Source organism: Cebus imitator, unplaced genomic scaffold (assembly GCF_001604975.1).
Source record: "Cebus imitator isolate Cc_AM_T3 unplaced genomic scaffold, Cebus_imitator-1.0 Scaffold47, whole genome shotgun sequence".
NCBI lineage: Eukaryota > Metazoa > Chordata > Mammalia > Primates > Cebidae > Cebus > Cebus imitator.
In genome coordinates, this window is record NW_016107362.1 from 8,934,113 (window position 1) to 8,943,598 (window position 9,486).

Consider the following 9,486-nt stretch of genomic DNA (forward strand, 5'->3'; position numbering starts at 1 on the left):
GTTTTGTTTTTTGTTTAAAATTTACCTACTCGCCTCGCTTGCTTAAACCTGTTTTGCCGTTAAGAAATTTCAGTGGCTGAACAGAAAAATAGCATTCAGGGTCCCTGGTGCATTTCAAGCCTCGAGTAAAGACAGTAAGAGAAGTAACTACAACAAAAGTTTATGGTTAAGAATACAAAGTAGGTGCTGGAGATATGATCTCGGGGGGACTTTCATTTATAATAGACGCTGTATTCACAGTAACACGAGAAAAAGGTTAAATTCAGTAAACATGATAGCCAGTTCTGTAAAGAAATATAAAGCAGTTCGACAGAAAGGGAGAAAGTAACTCAAGAACTCCACCAAGGGACAAACAGAGGAAATGACACTCGGATATCTCTCAATCCATTGACCTTTCATCTTTTTTAAAAGGGTCTTCTATCTGTAGACGTGTTTTCTAAGCCTTTATGATTAACCATCTCTCTAATCGCTTTTGCTAAATTAGATATGCCAGTCTTCCTTTTCTAAATAATTGCTACAAACCGTTGTCCTTTAAACATATATTACTTGAAAGAGTAAACATATCTATGGGTAACTATTCCAAGTATAATTCTGATATTTGAGACTGAGAAAATTTAGACATATTTTTCAGCCTGAAATCCATGCTTGTAGTATTAAAATGTTTAGTAGACTGAAATGACTAAATTATTCATTGCAATAACAGCCTTTTTGATAGACATTAAAACTCAGCAGTTTAAATAAGGAAACCACAGATTTCCTTTTAAGCAGGTAATAACTGCTTGCATCAGTGGTTATTTAATTGGTCTCTAGCCAAGACAGAATAAGTTGTGCTGTTTAAATCAAGAAATCATATGCAAAGCTATATTTTACAATGTATCAATAAAAGAAGCACACAGAAACTAAGCTAAGTTGATTCATACTACCTAGTGGATAACTATAAACATTTCCACAACGCCAGTATGAAAACCCCTATTACAAAATAGAAGAAACTTTCAAAAATATATTTTAAGTGTTTATTAACTCACATGCTGTCTGGTTTTCAGATTCAACAGAGTGTTTTAGGTTTTAAAATAACACAGAATAAACGATTTTCACTTTTAAGTTTAGCACATATTGACCGTTATTGGTTTTTTTTTCATTTTCTAAAGTTTTAAATGCCAAAATATATGCAATATAGCAGAGATTTACAAGTTATGACACACATACAAAGAACCAGTCAGTTAGTATAACTGCCATTTGTCTTTTATTTACAAGATCATTAATTTACGAATTATTTTCAACTTTATGTTAGTTTTCATACAGTTTCAAAAATTTAAGTTGGGGGAACACAGTATTTTATAAAATCTGAATTAGTTCTGGGAAAAAGGCCCTTGATAGGTTAAAAGTAATACATCCTATTATTTTGGGCAATCTGAAGCTATCTCCTTCCACTTTTGATGGTAAAATCAGATCTACCAATGCCTTTTACAGTACAAACTTGGGAGATTTGCATATTTTTACTATCATGGCAGAATCTATCAAATACTGCTGTGAATAATGACCTCTAAGCTAGATAATATGTTAAGGATTTGGGGGAGAAATACCGTTATAATTGCTTGTACAAATTGAATACCCAAATAAATGACCTTGCTTATAACAAGAATGGCTGAAAATTACAAATTAGCTTTATAAGTTTTAGCCTCTGGCTATGTTGACCTATCTAGGTCACTTCTCATGGTCCTTCTGAATAACAGGTGGTACAAAACTTTATTCGAACAAATTTGATTGACTGTAATTAGGAAATACATGATGTGGGATGTTTCTACGGTGAAAAATATAAGAAATTTGGCTACTCCAGCAGCAATGAATTTTCTAGCGACAGATGCTGATACTTAAAGGGCAGTCACTGAGAACTTGCCCCAAGTATTTCTAACTGTGGCCTCTGGGCCGAAGGCAGAATTGTACCTCTTGGCCCCCTTGTGGCTAGATGAGGCCATTAACTAGAACTGGGTAACCGTACGTTGAAGGGGAATTTCACTTCCCTGGGAAATAAGGGTGGCTGATACATATGTAGTCATTGTTCAACTCTGTATAAGTCAAGCTGGTTATGAATCTGACTTAGGACTAATACTTGGAGATCTCAGGAAACTTCAGACTGACATTGATGGCGGAAAGTGGTAGTACATTTTTGATGTCCATTTCAGAGCTTTTAAAATAAATTATCCAAGTAAAGCTGCATTAAGAAGCATGTCAAAGTAGATAATATGGATTCAGGAATACATCCCTATAAAACAGCAGGTGTGCTATTCGGTAACAGAGAGAAATGCTACTCCATTGACAAGACAAGTTCTTCATAAAGCTACACACATTTGTATGTGATGATTTTTCACTATCAAACTTACTTTAGTTAATATTTTTTTCTAGTGACTGGTATAGAGTTTAACACTGAACAGGACTCTTCATAAAGTATTGTTAACTCACAGTGAGACAGAAAGATAAAAATGATTATTTGTATGTGTGTGTGTTTTTTTTCACTGTTCTTTTTATTTCTTGATTTGGCTGTGTAACTGATTCTAAATATTGTCTGCAAATGATTGGATAAAAAACCCATTGCAAAGATGTAAATACAAGAGTGGAATTTGACTAACTTAGGTATAAAATGGTGATTTAATATGTTATTAAACTAACAGCACTGATTAGTAACAGTATATGTTATTCAACAATATATACCTAAGTTCAGTACTGAAAGGTTTACTAGATCTTTCTGTTCCTTGGTGATTCTTTGTCTCTTTCCAGATGTTAGATCATGTCTGCCTATTTGGAGGGAAGAAATAGTCTCTACCCCTGCTGTTTCAGTGATATCTAATATAAAGCTTCTATTTTTCTTCTAACAGATAAGAAGCATTGTGCATATTTTTTAAATAAAACAAATTTATTTAACATATAAGAGGTTAAGAGCAAAACATGCTGAACTTCAAAAGGTATCACTGAAACCAAAGCCATGCCCTTGTTTCTATTTTATTTTCACCTATAAGGTATTTTCTAAAGGTCTATAAATGAAAATTTCCTTTACCCACTGGAAAGTTCTTCTCTGTAGGCATCCTGGCATTGGTTCCCAATTCCAGAATTACCCTCCTGAGCAGACTTACTCTGATACTAAGGAGGCCTGAGCTTTCAGCGTCTCACTTGTACCAGCCTCTTCCAAGACCTCGAAGTGGTGGTACAGTGGGGGAGTGTTTGCACAGTTATGATTTTGATATCTGCAAGAGTAAGAATTTTAACCACGGTAGGTTAAGAGCATGTCTTTATCTCATTCCAGTTTTCTCTTTGCCACACTACTTGTTTAAGTTGTGTGAGAGAGACCACAGGCATTTTGAGGCTCTAGCTAAGGGAAAGTTGACATGGGGATACATTTAATTTGGATGTGTTAAAATGTATTTTTATGGATTCACACTCCCCTTCTCTCACAGTTAAGTTGTTGCTAGTCATCATAGTGTAGAACGGCTTCCAAGAATTTTCCCAACATCCACTTTGCCAGCTCATCAGTATGGTGGTGCAAAGGTGCAGCGTCAGAGGTTGTGACGTGATAGGTTCCCGGGCATATGTGTGTGATAGAGCAGAATCAAGGCTTAAATCTATGGAGTCAGAAACTAGTCTGTAGAAAGCTCTTTCAATGATTAGACATAAAATTCCAAGCTAAGAATGCGCTTTCTTATTGCTGTTGAAGGGTCCAGAATATGCCACAGTGCATAAAGGACTATTTTGAGTTGAAGACATTTGAGAATCAATAGCTGCAGAAAGAGGCTTTTTCTAAACCCTGTCTTTTTAAAAGCAAAGCCTCCTGCAAATAATTCCATTGTTATAAAGCCCTTCTCTGTGAGTTTCACAACCACAGAGGAGCAAGTCTTAGCATTGACGCAAAGAAGTCAGCACAAGGTAGCACCTGGATAGAGAAACAGATGCTGGCATAAAACTGTTATATCTATCATTTATTCTCCCAAGGTCCATTGGTCTTCCCTTAAAGTCATTTGTTTTTTCCAGACATGCCCTCTGACCTCCCCTGAACTCTATTAAGATGACAAATAAGCCCCAATTTCTGACTGCCTCCTTGAATCACATTTCTTTGTCAACGCCCATGTATACATACATAATTAAAACTGTTTTTCTCTTTTGCTAATCTGTCTTTTGCCAGTTTAATGGCAAAATACCTCTCAAGAACATAACCTAAACTGGTAGAGAAGAAGGTTTTCCTCCCTGACAATGTCTAATGAAAGCAAAAGTCCTCTTTTATCAGGAATTACCCAATAATAAGACAGCAGATATACTAAAAAAAACACAGTATTATTTTGAGTGTGTTTGTTTTTTAAACACAAATCATACAAATACAAAATTTACAGGAATCCATGTTGGAGGATCCAAACATGTAGTAGCAGTACTGTAAACAGTGTTTGCATGTGTGGTCATAGGTCATCAAGAAGGCTTACTAGAGGCACCCAGCACATGCTTCTTCCATACACAAAAAAAGAACAAAAGAGTGAGTAGATAGCCACACGTCAAAATAGAGTATCTAAGGGAGAACACTAGAATTCAATAAGGAAATAACAGGGACCCTCTGAGGCAGGGAAGTTCAAGATGGCGGCACAAACAGGGAAGAAAAGCAGATGGCTGAAATCCGCTCCGAGCCAGGAATGACTTCCCATTGCAAGAAAAAGTATGTAAAAGATCCCCAACAGTCTACATACCCTCTATAGACACCTGCAATCCTAGCTACAGAAGACCTTCTCAGGCCCCAGGGTTCCTGTACAGAGAACTGCCTGGAATTAACACAACTACATTGCTTCAGAGAGAGAAATCATGCTGAGTCCCACCCTTGCCCTGAGACTCAAGCTGCTGCAGCTTGGCACTATTTTGAGAATGGAGCTGATCCCAGACTACATCCTGTCCAATAACATATGCATTTTTATATTCCTGATGCACTTCCAACATCCCTCCACATTCACTCAGAATGCTGCAGTGTTGTCATACCATCTGGACCCAGCAGTGCAGTCATAACCCTAGCACAAACCCATGAAGTGCCCTACACCCTTGGCAAAAAAGGTCCAGCACATCAGGGAGGCTGCCTCCAGGACACAGTGAGTCAAAACATGCACTCCCCAAAGCCTCAGAACCGAATACCCAGGACAACTGCCACTGACAGCAACCCCACACATACCACCTAGGGACTTGAAGATGGGCTTGTCCAGCCCACTGTTGTCACTACTAGTGCCTGCACATACCACCAAAAAGCCTGAGGATCAGCTCATGCAGAACCCCAGTCCTCAGTAAAGTCTCACCACAGCCTCCATAAATAACCACAGCCTAATCCACTGGAGAACTCGCAGACAATTCTGTTATTGATTATGACTGAAGAAATCAAAGAGTATACCACAGAGCCCACCCAAAACAAAAGCCAAAGAACCCTACCAAAGTGATAGTATAAATGGATCTATAGGAAAAAGTCTTTTCTTTCAAAAGCTACTTCACAAAATTGGATGAAGTGAATTTTAAATTAAATGCACAGAAATCTGCATGAGAACACAAGAAACTCAAAAAGCAAGAAAACTCTATATTGCCAAAGGAATCCATTAATTCTACAGCAACAGACCCCATAAAAATCTATGAAGTATCTTGAAAAGGAATTCAAAATAATGATTTAAAGGAAATCCAGTGTGGCAAGAGAAAACACAGATAGACAATACAAAGAAATCAAGGAAACAATTAATGATTTGAATGAGAAATTCAACAAAGAAAGAGATTGATATTATAAATAAAGAAAGAAAGAAACAGAAATACTGGAACTGAAGAATTCAATAAATGAAATAAAAATACAATCAAGAGCTTCAACAAAAGACAATATCAAGCAGAAAAAAGAATTTCTGAACTTGAAGACAAGTCTTTTCAATAACTCAGTCACGTAAAGGGAGAGTGAAAAGAAAGAAAAAAAACTTATAACAATGAATGAAGAAAGCCTACATGAGATATGGGACACCAAAAAAAGATAAATATTTAAATTTTGGGAGTTCCAGAAGGAGAATAGAGTAAAAAGTCCTGATAACTTCCCATGTATTGGGAGATATATAGACAACCAGATACAGGGAGCTTAAATATTCCTAAATAGATTCAACTCAAAAAGTCCTCACCCAGGCACATTAGAGTCAAACTCAAAAGTAAACAGCAAAGTGACCATTTTTAAAACAGCAAGAGAGGAGCATCTAGTTACATATAAGGAAACCTAACATATGAGATAAGGCTAATGGGAGATTTTTTTCTTTACAAAATCTCAGTCCATAGCCCAGACTGCAGTGCAGTGGTGTGATCTCGGCTCACCACAACCTCTGTCTCCTGGATTCAAGCAATTCTCCTGCCTCAGCCTCCTGAGTACCTGGCTAATTTTTTGTATTTTTAGTAGAGACAAGGCTTCACCATGTTGGACAGGCTGGTCTTAAACTCCTGACCTCAGGTAATCCACTCACTTCAGACTCCCAAAGTGCTAGGATTACACATGTGCGCCACCGTGCCTGGCGGAGATTTTTAAACAGAAATCTTACAGGTGGGGAATGATTTGAATGATATTTTCATAATGCTGAAAGAAAAAAAGAAACAACTGCAAATCAAGAGTATTATACCTATTAACACTATCCTTCAAAGATGATGGAGAAATAATTTCTTTCCTAGAGAAGAAAAAGCAGAGAATCCATCACCAGACCATCACTAGACCAGTTCTATAATAATCCATCACTAGACCAGTTTTATAATAAATGCATAAAGAAGTTCTACATTTGGAAGTAACAGGATAATATGAGCCATCATGAAAATACATGAAAGCATAAAACTCACTGAGAGAACAGATACACAAATGAGAAAGGGGTCAAGTGTTTTTACTACAAACAAAACTAAACTTAAAAAACCAGCTAAAACAGAAAGATTACCAATAAGAAAGGAAGAGAGAAACATAAAGAATACACAAAGTAATCAGGAACCAATTAACAAAATGATAGGAGTCATTTTTCATCCACTCATAACAACCTTGAATGTAAATTGTTTAAAATTCACAATTAAAAAATATAGACTGGCTAATTGGATTTAAAAAAAAAGAGCCAACTATATAGTTACAACTGAAATCACAGAAATACAAAGGATCATTAGAGATTATTATTAATACTATAGGCCAACAAATTAGGAAACCTACAAGAGATGATAAATTCCTGAACACATATAACCTACCAAGCTTGTATGAGGGGAAAAAAATTAAAAACCTGAATAGACCAATAACAAATAATGAAATTGAATTAATAATAAAAAGCCTCCCAAGAAAGGAAATCTCAGGACTAGTTCCTCTTTACTGCTAAATTCTACCAAAATTTGAGGAAAAGCCATTATATATATATTTTTAACTATTCCAAGTAATTGGAGAGAAGGAATTTATTCCATACTCCTTCTATAAGGCCAGCATTACCCTGATACCAAAAGCAAATAAGGGTACAACAAGAAAAGCAAACTATAGGCCTGATAAACATAGATCCAAATATTCTCAAGACAAAACTAGCAAACCAGATCCAACAACACGTGAAAAAGACAGCAATTATGGTCAAGTGGAATTTATCTTAGAAATTTAAAGTATGTTTAATATATGCAATCAATAAAGGTGACACATTAAACAAAATGAAAGACAAAATCTATATAATCATCTCAACAGATGCAGAAAAAGCATTCAATAAAATTTATTATCTTTTTATGACAAAAACTCTCAACAAATTAGATATAAAAGATTTGTACCTCAACACAATAAAGGCAACATATGCCAAAACAATGCTAACGTCATACTGAATGGGGAAAAGTTGAAAGCCTTTCCTCTAAAAACTGGAAGACAAGGATGCTCACTTTTACCACTTATAATTAACAAAGTACTGAAAGTTCTAGCCAGTGCAATTAAAAAAGAGAAATAAATAAATGACACCTAACCTGATAAAAAGAAAGTCAAATTGTTGCTTTTTGTAGACAACATAATTATTTACATAAAACAAACCTAAAAACTCCACCAAAAACCTCTTAGAACTGATCAATAGATTCAGTGAAGTTGTAGAATAAAATATCAGCACTAAAAAATTAGTATGGTTTCTATGCACCAATAATAAACCAGCTGAAACAGAAATCAAGAAAACAATCTTACTTAAAATAGTTATTAAAAATACCTTAGAATAAATTAAACCAAAGAGATGAAAGATCTCTGCAATGAAAATTACCAAACGCTGATGAAAGAAACTGAAAAAGACCCCCCAAAATGGAAAGATAGCCCATGCTCATGGATTCAATAAATTAAGATTGTTTAAAGTTACCACACTACCCAAAACAATCTACAGACTCAATACAATCCTTATCAAAATATCAATGATATTCTTCACAGAACTAGAAACAATTCCAAATTTATATGGATGCACAAAAGACTGCAAAAAGCAAAAAGAACAAAGCTGGATACATCATTTTACCTGACTTTAAAATATACTGCAAAGCTATTGTAACCCAAACAGCCTGGCCTTTATATAAATATAGACACATAGACCAAAAGAGAATAGAGAACAGAAATAAGAACAGAATAAAGAAACCAGAAATAAATCCATTTATGTACAGCAGCTGATTTTGGACAAAGGTGCAAAGAACATACCTCTTCAATAAATGGTGCTGGGAAAACTATATATCCATATGCAGAGAAATGAAACTAGATCCCTATCTCTCACAATACACAAAAATAAATTCAAAGTGGATTAAAGGCTTAAACATAGGTCCCAAAGTGACTTAATTACTAGATGAAAACATAGGTAAAATACATCAGGACATTGGTCTATACAAGAACTTCGTAGACAAAACTTCCAAAACACAGGCAACAAGAAACAAAAATAGACAAATGGTACTATGTCAAACTAAAAATCTCTGCACATCAAAGAAACAATGAAGAGAAGAGACAACAGGTGGAACAGGAGAATTATTTGCAAACTATTCATCTGAAAACGGACTACTATCCACAATATAAAGTGAACTCAAATATGTTAACAGCAAAACAAACACACACACAAACAAGAACAAAAACAAAAAAACCCACAAACAATCCGTTTAAAAGTGGGGAAAGCAAAAAAAAAAAAAATGCTTAATATCACTAATCACCAGGGCAATGCAAATCAAAAGTCAATGAGCTATCTTCTTACCCCAATTAATATGGCTATTATCAAAAGGACAAAAAAACCCACAATATTTGCAAGGATGCAGAGAAGAAGGAACTCTTGTTCACTATTGGTAGAAATGTAAGCTAGTACAGCTATTATGGATAATGGAGGTTTCTCAAAAAACTAAAAATAGAAAATCCATGCAGTCTCAGGAATTCCACTGGTAGGTATTTATTCAAAGGAAACGACATCAGTATATTGAGGAGATAACATCATTTTCATGTTTATTGCCGCTCTATTCACCATATCC